The 15,648-nt window shown below is 38.2% G+C and overlaps 1 protein-coding gene and 1 pseudogene across 17 annotated transcripts in view; one reads left to right on the top strand and one right to left on the bottom strand.

The window, feature by feature from the left end:
• The window catches only part of Znf385b (zinc finger protein 385B), a 423,340-nt gene that overhangs the window by 329,726 nt on the left and 77,966 nt on the right, over positions 1 to 15,648 (top strand). The window lies entirely within an intron of this gene.
• On the bottom strand, positions 12,580 to 13,690 carry LOC106007996 (heterogeneous nuclear ribonucleoprotein D-like pseudogene; annotated as a pseudogene).

The following is a 15,648-nucleotide window of genomic DNA, read 5'->3' as shown; positions in this document are numbered from 1 at the left end:
ACAATTCTCTGCAGAATCATTAAGTAGAAAAAGAGGGGTTTTTTAATATTAAAAATAAACCTCTGCAAAACTTATCTGCAAAACAATATATTTGAAAAACAGCTATAATTTCACATTGGCAAATTTTAAAAGTATATTGCACTTAATAGTCCATTTGTTCTTTGAAAACCTAGGTGAAGCCAGGTGCAATGGCACACACCTGTAATCCCAGCACTTGGGAGGCTGAGGCAGGAGGGTCACAGGTTTGAGTCCTGCTGGGGCAACTTAGCAAAACTCTTTCAAAATAAAGGGAAAAAAAAAAACGTCTGGGGATATAACTCAGAGGTAGAGCATACCTAGGTTTGATCCCCAGCGGAGGAAACAAAACAAAAATGCAAGGTGAATTCTTCTGTGTCATTTTATTTTTAACCAAGGCTGATGTAAATATAACGAATAAGATCTGTTTTCATTACCAGAAGAATGAAAACACTGTGCTGTGAGACCATAAAGTTCTTAAATTTTGCTACTTTCTTCAAATGAATTTTTAAAAATATATAAAGTAATGGTTTCCTCTTTGTTTATAATGGAGTGTGATAACATTACATGAGAAACAAGAATTGAAATGAAATTGTCATATCCCAAAATAAAATAGGTGCCTGTTCTACACTAATTTATGCAATGAAAAAAACATGCTTCACAGCGTTCGTTTAGTGGTTGTCTTGCCTCATTCTCCACATCTGACCAAGCATTTCTCAGTATGAGGAATAAGCAGTTGAGACACTGTCTAAACAGAGTCGCAAAGAGACACAATAAGGAATCTAGAGTTTGAGTCATCAATAACTTAGGAAGGGCTCATGTCAACATGCAGAGTGTGGAAACCCAAGTATAAAACTGTTAAAGATCTTAACTTTTATATCTAAGGTCTCACAGGCTTCTCTGCCTGGTTACCCATTAACCCTCACTTCTACCACTGCCACACTGCCTTCAACCCTTTGTCATCTGAGGTTCAGCTTAAAAGTCCCTTCCATCCCAGGATCGTCTGTGGCTCGTGTCTGAACTTAGTCTCAGTCTCTGTGCTTTGAAAGCCCCAGATTAACTCACTTATAGCTGGGCTCATTCCATAGTCTATTTATCTAATTATCATTACCTATCTCTGACACTAGAATGTTAGCCCCTTGAAGACAAGCTATATATTATTCATTTTAGCGTTTGATGTCTGGCACAAGTGCTGACTTCTCTGAAGGAAAGAAGAAAAAAAGTACGGGAGAAAGGGCCCTCATTCCTTGATTTTCAGTGTTCATACTCCCCCAGCAAAGGGAGTATTTTACCAGTATTTCTGAGCCCTGTCTAAGTACCAAGTGATCAGCCCAAGTGTTTACTTTCATTTTTATTTCTTTGATAACTGTCATCTTTTTTTAATCTAAAGGAAATCATTAGTTACAAATTTTTCTCCAGCTGTAGTTCCAGCTTTTTTTGTATGAATAAGGTGGATGCTTTGGCAGTTATCTACCACATTCCTTGCCTTAGGCCCTATTATTAAGAGTATTTAGTTTTAAAATAAAGCTGTTAGCTGTTGGATTTTATTGAAAATATAATACATGTACTAATGGGTCTTAGGTTTGGGAAACATGATAAATAAAACAAAAATACCTTTGTTCCCAAGAAGGCTGTAAGAAAAAATAAATATACTTGAAAGAGGCAAGGCTAAGAAACTTTAGCAAAGTTAAAATAGTTACTGAAATTGATGGTGTTCAAGAAACACCGGAAAGAAAATATTTTTATATCCCAGTAGACCTATTTTCATTGTTTTGTTATTAATTTTACTTTAAATTTTCTATATGCTCCATGATCAGCCTTTAATTATTATTATTTAATTATTATTTGGGAGCTGCCAAATTGTTTCTTCCAATAGAATTAGAATCTCCTGTCTTCTTTACTTGGATCTAATTTCCATCTTATTCACAACCAGGACAATTCTTGATTTTTAGTTCCCTTTAAGAAGAGACTTCTTCAGAATTGAAATAAATTGTATACTTACCAAGGTGGATAATATTAATGTGATAAAATAAGTTAGTTTAGAAGACACACTCATGGGCATACTGAATAGGACCCCCCAAAATTCATATGTTAAAGCTCTACTACCAGTGTGATCATTTTGAAAGATAATTGGGGTTAGATAAGCCCATGAGGATAGGGCCTCCATGATGAAATTAGTATCTTTATAAGAAGAGACATTAGAGTTCTCCCTCTCTCTTTGCTACATGAGGACATAGGGTGAAGGTGGCCTTCTGCCAACTGTGAAGAGGGCCCTCACCAGAACCTGACCATGCTGGCACCCTGGCCCCTGACATCCAGCCTCCATTACAGTGAGAAAATTAATTTATGTTGATTAAGTCACCTGGCCTGTGGTATTTTGTTATAATAGTTCAAGCCAACTATGACACACACCCAACATTTATGATATATGTGACAATTGGTAAAATTTCTTTGAACAGCTACTTTTTGCATACAGGCAAATATGTGTTTGTATAACTCTCCAGAGATAGGGCTATAATGAAGAGCCATCCTGGGGCCATGATCACCTGTCAACTTCTCTGCTGATTGGCAGGCATTTTCTGAGCCTATTTATTTGAAATATCTTTGTTAGCCCTGCCAAGTTTTTGTGACTGCACTGAAAAGTACAAGGGAGATCACTGTTGTTTTATTATAAAAGGCTCAATAAACATATTTTGGTGAAAAATAATCAGATTTTTACTACCTGCCTTACAATTATTTTTTTCCTAACACATAAACAAGTATAAAGTCTCAAACTACTACATAGTTTTTTGAGTCATCATGACAAGATGTGAAATAATTTATATGACTATCATTTACTTTATCATTCTAGATCATCTGAGATTCTGAAGCCTTCATAGTTTGGCAGTATCAATGAACATTTATGTTTTACCTTTCTTATAATAGTAATAATAAATTTATCAAAGAGATCTAAAAAGAGAAATCAAAATCACATTTACTTTGTTGTTAATTTATGCTGTTTTTCTCATGAAATGTTATTTTAAGGAAACTTGGAGTAAGCTAGGATATTAAACTTTTTTATCTATCTTTAATATCTTTACTGTATTTAGTAAAGTCCTGAAACATTCAAACACATATTTATTTTTTAAAGCAGAATGCTTAATTTTGCTGATGTTTCCTGAGTGTAACTGTCCTTTAGTCTTCTTTTTTACTCTAACAGGGCTTGCTGCCTTTAAAACGTTGTAATATTAGATACTAGTATGTCCAGCAGACTTTAATTGTATTGACACATTTATTCCAGCCAAATGAAAAAGAAAGTACATTTGAATTTTTATTTTTCATGATATGCTTTAAAATATAATAAAGGATCACCCTCCTTTATGCATTCTGAAGGACAGTGTAGTATTAGATATGCTGAGATCAAATTTTTCATAGCTACTCCAATTCACTTAAGAGAGCTAGAAACTGTCAGCCTACTATTGGGCTTATATAAGTCAAAAGCAGTACTAACCAGGTCATTAGAAAAAATAGTTATAAAAAAAGTCTTTGAAATGTGATACAAACCGAACAAAGATTTTGTACAAATACTTAAACATAGATTTCTATGCCTGGAAAACTTTATATCCTTAATAAGTTTTCAGAGAAAAAATATATAAATACAATCTTTGGGAGGAAAAAAACTACATAGTGACCATCTGTACTGTTGTTTCCCTCTCCTCTTTGCACCACAAACATGTCCTTTTAAAATTAAACTCATGTCCCTTGCCTTACTCAAAACCCTCAACATTCATCCTTGTGTTCAAATCTCCCTGTTCCCTGTGTACCCTTGAACCTTCCTTAGAATACACAGATATTATTTGTGTGGCATGTATGTACAAATGCATGTTTGGCCCGCTGCAGACAGGCAGGTCTGCCCACACCCTGCCAAGGTCCCCAGTCACACGGAACACAAGCCGAATCAGCCCGCTGCAGACAGGCAGGTCTGTGCATGCCCTACCGAGGTCCTGAGTCACGCGGAAGACACTGAATCACCCCACTGCAGACAGGCAGCCACCTGATTCCACATTACCAAGGCGCAGAGGATACCAGACCACCAGACCAAGGTACTGAGTCCCCCTGTTCCCGGCCCAGAGGTAGGGGCTTCTGAGCCGTCGTCCCACTGCTCCTGGTCCAGAGGAAGGGGCTTCCCGGCCACCATCCCTCCCGCTGCTCCCAGCCCACAGGAAAGGGCTTTTGGGTCACCATCCCTACCGCTGCTCCCAGCCCCTGTCCCACCTTACCCAGCTCAGAGGAGGTAATCTGTGCAGGCGCTAACAGCCCCCCGCCCCAGTCAAAATGAGAAAACACATAAATAAGTCTCAAAACCAGACTTCCAGATCACCTACAGCAACCCCAAAGGGAAATGAGATGGAACACTCTGATACTCAACCACCTGGACCCACTGAACTGGCAACAAAAGGAGATCTGGAAAAAAGGAAATCAGAAATAATTGCTCAGATAACAGGAGAAATTGTGCCCTTAGTGCAAGACATGATTAATAAATCTAGAGAGGAGTTCAGGAACATGATGGAATCCCAACATAAGAAACAAATGGAATCCATAAAACAGATGCAAAAAGATTTCCAGGACATGAAAAACTCCATTGAATGTCTACACAGCAGAATGAGCCAGTGTGAGGACAGAATTTCAGATATAGAAGATAAGATTGCAATTAGTGACCAGGAAAAGAAAAATTGCTACAAAATTATAAGGGAACATGAGAAATCAATCCAGCAGCTGCTAGATGATGCAAAAAAGAATAACATGAGACTGATTGGGCTCAATGAAGAAACAGGAGAGAGTACAGATGACATAAAAAATCTCTTCACAGAAATAATGGCACAAAACATCCCAAGCAGGGGAAAAGAGCTTGACATACAGATAAGTGAGGCATATAGGACTCCAAATAGCCTTGATCAAAAAAAATCTACACATAGGCATATAATTGTTAAGATTCCAGAAACACAACAGAAGAACAAAGTTCTCCAAGCAGTCAGAGAAAAGAAACAAATCACATACAAAGGAAAGTCCATCAGAATCACAGCAGACTTCTCAACACAAACCCTCAAGGCAAGAAGAGCTTGGAGTGACATATTCCAAGCCCTAAAAGAAAACAGCCTCCAACCCAGATTGATGTACCCTGAAAAACTATCTTTCAAAATTAATGGAGAAATAAGATACTTTCATGACAAAGAGCACCTTAGGAACTTCATGAATACCAAACCAGCACTCCAAAGAATTTTACACAATAGCCTAGGAACAGACGTTGAGGATCACAACACCAAGAAGCAAAGCAGAATGAACCCATCTGGCATGACAAGAAATTAAATATAAAGGGGGAGAACCCAACAAAAAGAAAAAGTCATGGCAATGACAAGTCAATATGTTTCAGTTATAACCATCAACGTTAATGGTCTCAATTCAACAATCAAAAGAAATAGACTGGCAGAATGGGTCAAGAAGCAAAATCCAACAATATGCTGCATACAAGAAACACACTTAATTCAAAAGGAAACTCATAGACTGAAAGTTAAAGGGTGGAAAACAATACTGCATGCGACAGGAACCTGAAAAAAAGCAGGAGTAGCTATCCTCTTGGCAGATCAAGTAGATTTCAAACCAAAACTAATTAAGAGAGATGAAGAAGGACACTACATCCTTGTAAAGGGAAGAATCCAAGAGGAAGAGTTGACAATCATAAATATCTATGCACCAAACACTAGTGCACCCAACTATATAAAACAAATACTAACGGACATGAAAAGCCATATATGCACTAATACAATTGTAGTGAGGGACCTCAACACCCCACTGTCACAAATAGATAGATCAACTAGACTAAAAATGAGTACTGAAATACTAGAACTCAATCAAACTCTTGAACAAATGAATTTAACAGATGTTTACAGAGTCTTCCACCCCACAAAATCAGAATACACATTCTTCTCAGCTGCACATGGGTCATTCTCCAAAATAGACCACATACTCACACATAGAACATGTTTAAGTAAGTGCAAAGGAATTGAAGGTATCCCCTGTATATTATCAGACCATAGTGGGATGAAATTGGAGATCCATAGCAAAAGAAACTCAAAAAATTTCATAAGCACATGGAAATTGAACAACACACTTCTGAATAACCAATGGGTCACAGAGGAAATTAAAGAAGAAATCAGACAGTTCCTTCAATTAAATGACAATGACAATACAACATATCGTAATCTATGGGACACAGTGAAAGCAGTCTTACGAGGGAAATTCATAGCAGTGAATACACATATTAGGAAAACAGAATGAGCCCAATTAAACAACCTGATGGTGAACCTCAAGCTTCTAGAAAAAGAAGAGCAAGACAACCCCAAAGCTCATACAAGGGAAGAAATTATAAAGATCAGAGGAGAAATCAATGCAATGGAGACTAAGAGAATGATACAAAAAATGAATGAAGCCAAGAGTTGGTTCTTCAAAAGAATCAACAAAATTGATAAACCTTTAGTCAACCTTGTCAGAAAAAGGAAAGAAAAGGCCCAAATCCATGCAATTAGGAATGAAAAGGGTGAAACTACAACAGACCCAGCAGAAATCCAGAGGATCATCAATACCTACTTCCAGAACCTATACACCAATAAGATGGACAACACAGAAGAAATGGACAGATTCCTAGATACATATGAATTACCAAAGTTAACTGAAGAAGACCTAAAAATTCTGAACAACCCAATATCAACCAATGAAATTGAAAACGTAATTAAAAACTTATCACCTAAGAAAAGCCCAGGCCCTGATGGCTTCACTGCTGAATTCTACAAGACATTTAGAGAGGAACTGCTGCCGCTACTGTTTAAACTCTTCAATGAAATTGAAAGGGAAGCAGTACTCCCAAATTCATTCCTGGAAGCAAGCATCACCTTGATCCCCAAAGCAGAGAAAGACCCAACTGAAAAAGAGAACTATAGGCCAATCTCACTAATGAATATAGATGCAAAAATCCTTAATAAGATACTGGCAAACAGAATGCAGAAGATCATCAAGAAGATCATACACCCTGATCAAGTGGGATTCATCCCAGGGATGCAGGGATGGTTCAATATATGAAAATCAATTAATGTAATACACTATATCAATAGAGCCAAGGACAAAAACCATATGATTATCTCCATAGATGCAGAAAAAGCATTTGACAAAATCCAACATGCATTTATGATAAAAAACCCTACAAAAAATCGGAATAGATGGTCTCTACCTCAAACTGATAGAAGCCATCTATGAAAAACCAACAGCCAATATCATACTAAATAGTCAAAAACTGAAATCCTTTACACTCAAATCAGGAACAAGACAAGGATGTCCACTATCACCACTCTTGTTCAATATAGTTCTGGAAACATTAGCCATGGCAATTAGACAAGAGAAAGAAATAAAAGGAATAAAGATAGGAAAGGAAGAAGTCAAATTGTCATTATTTGCAGATGACATGATACTCTATATAGAAGACCCCAAGTACTCCACCAAAAGTCTTCTAGACTTAATAAGCAAATTCAGTCAAGTAGCTGGTTACAAGGTCAACACACAAAAATCAATAGCTTTCCTCTACACAAATGTCAGACTCACTGAGAAAGAAATAGGGCAAATAATTCCTTTCACAATAGAATCCAAAAAACTGAAATACCTAGGAATCAACCTAACAAAAGAAATCAAAGACCTCTTCTCTGAAAACTGTGGCACTCTAAAAAAAGAGATTGAGGATGATATCAGAAAATGGACAGACATCCCCTGCTCCTGAGTAGGAAGGATTAATATAGTGAAAATGGCCATACTTCCAAAACTGCTATATAGATTTAATGCAATTCCAATTGAGATCTCAGCAGCATACTTCATAGACCTTGAGAAAACAATCCAAAAATTCATTTGGAATAAGAAGACAACCAGAATAGCAAAAGCAATTCTAGGTAACAGAGACATGGCAGGGGGTATCACCTGCAACTCTACTACAAAGCTACTGTGATAAAAACAGCATGGTACTGGCAAAGAAACAGGCTTGAGGACCAGTGGAACAGATTAAAAGATGCAGAAACAATGCCAGACACACTCAGCCATCTCATCTTCGACAAAGGAGCCAAACACTCTCACTGGAGGAAAGATAGCCTCTTTAATAAATGGTGCTGGAAAAATTGGGCTTCAAATTGCCAAAGATTAAAACTAGACCTGTATCTCTCACCATGCACTAAACTAAAATCAAAATGGATTAAAGATCTAAATATTAAAATAGAAACTCTGAACCAGTTGGAACAGAGGTTAGGTAGAACCCTTGAAGACATCGGTGTAGGAAAAGATTTTATGAACAAAACCTCAGTTGCCCGTGAACTAGCACAAACAATCAACAAATGGGATCTCCTCTTATTAAAAAGCTTCTGCAGAGCAAGAGAAACCACCAGCAGTGTGAAGAGACAATCCACAATGTGGGAAAAAATCTTCACCTGCTGTTCCTCAGACAAAGGTCTACTATCTAGAATCTATAAAGAACTTAAAAAGATCAGATCTCCCAAATTGAAAGACCCAATCCAAAAATGGGCATCTGAAATGAACAGACATTTCTCAGACAAAGAAGTAGAAATAGCAAATAAATACATGAAAAAATGTTCAACGTCACTGGTCATTCGAGAGGTTCAAATGAAAACAACGCTGAGATTCCTCTTCACTCCAGAAAGAATGGCTGCTATCATGAAATCAACTAATAACAAATGCTGGCGGGGCTGTGGGGAAAGAGGAACCTTGCTCCATTGCTGGTGGGAGTGTAGACTGGTGCAAGCACTGTGGAAATCAGTATGGAGATACCTCAAAGAACTAGGACTGGAAATCCCATTTGATCTCACTATTCCACTGCTGGGGATCTTCCCCAAAGAATTAAAAGAATCATACTGCAGTGATATATGTGCACCCATGCTCCTAGCACCACAGTTTTTAATAGCTAAAACTTGGAAACAGCCCAAATGCCCATCAACTGGAGACTGGATAAAGAAAATGTGGTTTTTTTATAAAATGGAGTACTACTCAGCCATAAAAAATGATAAATTAGAGACATTTATAGCTAAGTGGATGCACATTGAGGCGATACTCTTAAGTGAAATAAATAGGACACACATGTGTAAATACTGAATAGTTTCTCTGGTGTGAGAAACTGAAAGTGTAAATAAGGACTAAAATGCATAATAGGTAATGTGAAATAGGATGAAAAGGGGCAAAGGGGAAGGAAGTGGGAGGGCTAAGGGAAAGAATAGAAGGGAATGGGATTAATATGAGAAAATGGAAAAATAGGAACAAAATCTTTGTAAATAGGGAGGGCTGGAGGGGTTGAAGGGAGGGCTGGACAGAGGTGAAAAACAAGAACCACGAGAGACTATGTAAAGGTGCAAATTTCCAATGATGAATGTCATTATATTGTATACCTAAAATGTACCAATGATTAGAATGAATAATTGATAATGTAAAATAGGAAGAAATGGTCCAAAGGGGTAGGGGTAGTGGGAGGCACAGGGGAAAGGAAAGAAGGGAAAGGAAAAATGATGAGAAATGGATAAAATGGAAACAAAGTCTTTGTAAACAGGGAAGGGTGGAGGGGGTGAAGGGAGGGCTAGGAATGGGGGAAAAAATAAGAACCAAGATGTATTATGTAAAGGTACAATTCCCAATGAGAAATGTAATTGTGTTGTATACCTACAATGTACCAATAAAAGAATTTAATACAAAAAAAAAAGCTGAAAAAAAAAATGCATGTTTGCAAAATGGGTTCTCTTTCTCTAATAAAATATTTACTTAGGGCACCTAGGAAAAAAATCATTCATTTGCACCCACTTATGACATGTCTACATGTTCCTGTCATTGTTCTAATGGAGGGGTTATAGTGACGAATAAGACAGAAGTTTTTCACTGAATGATAGGAGTTACTCCCTCCTCTTATATATTCACATAAAATAATAGAGAATTCTGTTCCTAGTGAACAGTGAAGTCACTGATAAATCTACCAAGCAACATCAGCTTAACACCTTGATGGGGTAAGGGATGACATAAGGAACCACAAGCTTGAGGAGCTGTGAAGATAGACATCTGAAGACCCACCATGCTGTGTCCTCTTGTGTGTCCCTTTGGTTATCCTAGTGTCAACTCACATGGCTCTGGGGCCTCATCTTCAGTGCTAGAATTTCAAGGATTATGTGTACTTGGAGAGTTCAGCAGGTTTTCTGGCAAGACAGGTCTTCAGTTTTGGCACTGCCCCAGGTCAGCATTTTTCAAAAGTAAAGTCAACATGGAAAAAATGTCTATGGCCTCTTCTTCAAGTTTTTATCTTATTTTTAGCTAATATTCTTAACAAATTTCCAGTTAACTTAAAAAAGAAGAAACTGCCAGCCTTGTTCTTAACTTGCCTCAATGACCAAGCCTTTATATGCCTTTGAGAGAGCAAGAGCGCTTCATAAATACAAAAAAATAGCAAAATATTATTGTATAAAACATTCCCTCAAGGCCAGAATAGGTATTCTAAACTGGTTACTCTGTAAATGTTAATTGATAGTGATGGCCCCTGAATAGCTTTTATTAGAAGCTTGAGAACCCATCCAATAACAGACTTTTTTTTCTCCCTCTGAGTTCTTGAGTTCAGGATTAAATTTTAAGTGTCTTTGTGGATAGGGGACATGCTGTGGAATATTCCAGTCCCTTGCTTTTACGGTTGCACTGAGGGTACTAAAGATGAATTGGTGTGCTGTTTAGCAATCTGTGAAGTTTCAACATGTTTGCAGAGCTCAGTAGGAATCTTGGAGAAATACTTTTTTCACAAATTCAGCTTTCACGTTAAGCTTTCTTAGCTTTCCTTTCATATTCTTGTGCTTGAAATAAAATGAAAAAAGTATAAATTCTAGAAATGATACCTTCCTTTCATGGAATTCTGATATCACAGGGCATTAGCATGTTTTGCAGACATTCTACATTAATTCTTTTAATGTGTACCCACTTATGAAGTAGGGTAACTGTATCATTGCTGAATCCCTTTTGCAAATCAGAAGGTTGAAGAATATAATCCAGCCTTCTAATTTCTTCCAATACAGAGCCCTAGGACTGAAAAGGAAAAACAAAACTCCTAAATATCAGCCAAGCAAGGGCTGGTTTCCACTGTAACTTACCTTGAATTTAAATATGCACACTTCTCACAGGTTATTCATGTGGGACATATTTTTTAACTACCCAATAAATCCTTGTGGCTCCTGAAGTTAAGTTGAAAATCCTCTTTTACAATATATTCAGCTTAGAAGATAGATTTGTCAGTCTTATACTTGTTTTCTCATATTGTGAACACATTTTTCTAAAGATCTGAGTAGTATAGTGGAAAATACATTATCTCTCTTACAGACTTATGAATTACACATAAGAGAGGTTCTTAAAATTTTTTTAACAATTAAAAAAGTCTATGTCTGGGCCTAATTTCTTTGTTTTTTCTTATGTAGACACCAAATTTCCATCATATATAAAATGGTTCATTGTCATAATGATATAAACAAATCCAGAAAAATCTCCTTTTCCCAAAAATGAGCTGAAGCCCTTAGATCTACAATGATTACTGATAGCCACTGTCAGGTGGCATGCTTCTGAAGTTCTTATCTTCTAAAGGAGGTGGCATTTATTCATCTATGTAGTTAGTCGGTCAGTCACTCATTCATCAGTTATATCCCACCTCCTCCCAAAAGCTGTTTGGAGAGAGTCCTCACTGACCTCTGAGAGCTCCCTCCACCTGCCTGGTTTCAGAGTCTGCCTCTATCGGTCCTGCCTGGCCTGAGCCTGGCCATGGCCCCGAGCAAAGCAGGAGCCACCTCTTTGTACAGGGACAGCACTGGACTAGGAATCAGAGACCCATCTTTGGTCTCATTTTCTTTGGCCACATAGTGCCATTTTCCCCCATTTTTAAAACTAGAGATGATAGTATCTTTCTAGTCTAAATCATTACATCATGAAAATTCAAATTTATCATACTTATGGGGAACTGAAGGTATGACAATATTTAGAAAAACTCTGGACTTAGTCTGTGAAGAAAATCAGCAGGGTTGTGCTCGCTTCAGCAGCATATATACTAAAAACCAGCAATGTACAACATATCATCATATTATAGTAATAATTTACAATAGTTATGAATATCAAGTGTTTATGAAAAGAATCAAAATAGCAAAATCTATTCTTTGGGGGTGGGGGGGGTTGTTGGTTTTTTTGGTACTGGGGATCAAACACGGGACCTTGCACCTGCAAGGCAGGCAGAGGCACCACTGAGCTAAATCCCCGGCCCAGGAAATATCTATTCTTCTAAGACATTAATTTTTTTACTAATATGTCTATCCCTTTGATCTCTTCTTCCTAATGAACTACCTTAAGCCAAATTATGTTTATCACGCGGGGGTCTCTCTGTGCAGTTCCCTTTTTTTTAACAATCACATAAGGAAGCATTTATTTGGGGTTTAACATGAAATCATACAAATAAAATTTGTATAAACACAAATCCACACTGAGTCATAACACATAGCAAAGGACAAAGTAAAAACAGAAAGTTAATTGGCAGCTATATACAGGGGGACACAGCTATGTCTTGTACACGAGAAAGTCTTCTACAAAATAATCATTTGAGCAACAGAAGACCAATCTTCAATGTCTTCCTGCAAGATTTCTTTAGCATCTCCTGTTTTCTCCAATGTCTTCCTCTTTAGTACAGCTGGTGATTATTTTGGCGATTGCCACCCCCTCTAGATGCCTTGCCGTAAGTGCTCTGTTGACCACTGTAGTCTGCATATCCCTGTCCATATCCACAGTTCCCATAGTTATACCCAGCATAATCATATCTGACATAGCCACTACAGTTTTGATCACCACCATAGGCACTATTGTAATTTCCATATCCTTGATCATGATAGTTATTAAATCCTTGGTTCCAGTTTTGGCCCTGACCTCGGCCTCGACCCGTAGTACCGCCTCGCCCACCAGCGGCAGCACCTCTTCCTCCTTTTTGTTGTTGCTGTTGCTGCTGATATACCTCTTTGGGCTGTGCAACTTTGACTTCACACTTTCCAGAACCAATTTGATGGTATCTACTTTCTAACAATTTCTTGACTCGCCCTTCATCTGTGTATGTGATAAAACAAAATCCTCTCCTTTCATTTGTTTTCGTATCCATGGGAAGTTCAATATTGTCAATCTCTCCAAAGGCTCCAAAATATTCTTTAATTTGTTCTTCAGAAGTATCTGGGCTCAATCCACCCACAAAAACCTTTTGAGGGGGTTCTTTCCCTTTTAAAGCTTTGGCCCTCTTGGGGTCTATCAATTTCCCATTCAGTTTATGTTCTTTTAGCTCCAAAACCTTATCAACGCTAGCAGCATCTTTGAAAAGCACAAATCCAAACCCTCTTGATCTTCCAGTGACTGGGTCTGTTTCAATTGTGCAGTCTACAACTTCCCCAAATCGAGACAAATATTCCGTCGGCTCTTTCTTGCTTGTATCCCAGCTCAAGCCTCCAATAAACATTTTACCGTCATCCTGCTGGCTCTTGCTGGCGTGGATCTTGAACCCCTCGGCGAACTCCTCTGCATTGCTCTGCTCGTTCAAGTCCTCCATGTTGGCGCAGCCCCAGGCAGGGGCCAGCGGGAGCGGTCCGGGTCGCAGGGGAGCTGGCAGCGGCCGGGCTTTGGGAGGAGTTGGATTTAAAACGGCGGCGGAGGAGTCTGTGCAGCTCTAAAGGCAGAAGCCAAGGACATGCAAAAAACTCCAAGCCGAGCCTGGTGGTGCAAGCCTGTAATTTGGACACTTGGGAGGCTGAGGCAAGAGGCTTGCCAGGAGTTCCAGGCCAGCTTGGGCTACATAGTTCAAGGCCAGCCTGAATTACAGAGTGAGATTCTGTCGCCCCACCCCACCCCATTAACCCTTCAATTTAAAATAGTTATGCCTGGTACTTAGCCATTTAAAATACTTATGCCTGGTACCTTGTTCAATTTATGCTAGCTAAATGAGGTAGTATTAGGGCATACTTAAAGATCACTTTACTGCCTGAAGCAATAAAGAGAAGCTGCAAATGAATTTAGAGTAGGCTGAACAAAGGATATATTGAGCGGAGGTTGGAAATAACCACAACCAGTTTGATTGGATTCTATTTTTCCCTGTTTCCCTTTAGTGATATTTGGCTTTAAGAGCTACATACAAAGGTATTTTTACCTGAGAACTTTGTACCTATGACACATTGTCACTGGGTCCTAAGACATAATATTTTATTTTTTAAATACTGTTAGTTTCCAAACACAGGCCTTTATATTTACACATTATTTATTAATCAACCTGCAACTAGGTTAAAATGACTATTAAGAAAATATTTTAATACATATCAGTTATAACCGTCAATTCACCAATCAAAAGAAACAGATTAGCAAAATGGATCAAGAAGCAAGATCCTTGGGCTGGGGATTTAGCTCAGTGGTTTCGCTGCCTGTTGCGCAAATGCAAGGACCAGAGTTCAATCCCCAGTACCAAAAAAAAAAAAAAAGCAGCAAGATCCAACAATATGCTGCACTTAAGGGCCAGAGATTTACCTCAGTGGCACCATGCCTGCCTCACAAGAGCAAGGTCTTGAATTCAAGGAAAGGAAGGAAGGAAGGAAGGAGAGAGACACCTAATTCAAAAAGAAATTCACAGACCAAAAATTAAAGGGTGGAAAACAATACTCCATGCAACAGGAACCTGAAAAAAAGGAAGAGTAGCTATCCTACTTGCAGATTAAATGGATTTCAAACCAAGACTAATTAAGAGAGACAAAGAAGGACACCATATCCTTGTAAAGGAAACAATCCAAGAGGAAGAGATGACAATCATTAATGTACATGCACCAGACACTAGTGTGCCCAATTATATAAAACAAATACTAACAGACATGAAAAATCAAATAAGCACTAATAATAGCGGGGACCTCAATACCCCACTGTTAAAAATAGACAGATCAACTAGACAAAAAAATGAACAACGAAATACTAGAACTCAACTAAACTCTTGAACAAATGGACTTAACAGATGTTTACAGAGCGTTCCACCCCACAAAATCAGAGTACACATCCTTTTCAGCTGCACATGGGTCATTCTCCAAAATACACCACATACTCTCTCATAGAACATGTTTAAGTGCAAAGGAATTGAAGTTATCCCCTGCATATTATCAGATCATAGTACAATGCTCCATCTCTATTAGGAAAAGCAGAGAAATGTATTAGTCTTTAGATTTCTGGGAGGGAGTTAAAACACATACATTTTATATCAGTTCCTTCAGAAAAGAACTTTCTAGAAAGACAATCTGTACGACATAGCCTATCAGTCCATGTGCAATCAGACTGTCTATTGTCTTCAGAGAGAGCGGCTGCCTCTCAGGCCTGGCCCAGTAATGGATGAGCAGTTTCTGAAGAAGCATTGTGACTCCCAGATGTGGTCTTTGAAGCTACACGTCTGGGGAATAGTCCTTTTGTTACAGTGCCAGGGTGATATCAGAATTTCCTGGGAGTCAGTCATCACAAGAAATTATCAGCAATTCATAGACTTTCCTTCTTGCATTC

Source organism: Heterocephalus glaber, unplaced genomic scaffold (assembly GCF_053883595.1).
Source record: "Heterocephalus glaber isolate CG9 unplaced genomic scaffold, H.glaber_assembly_v1.0 deba00000347, whole genome shotgun sequence".
Lineage (NCBI taxonomy): Eukaryota > Metazoa > Chordata > Mammalia > Rodentia > Bathyergidae > Heterocephalus > Heterocephalus glaber.
This window is presented reverse-complemented; position numbering and strand designations above follow the sequence as displayed.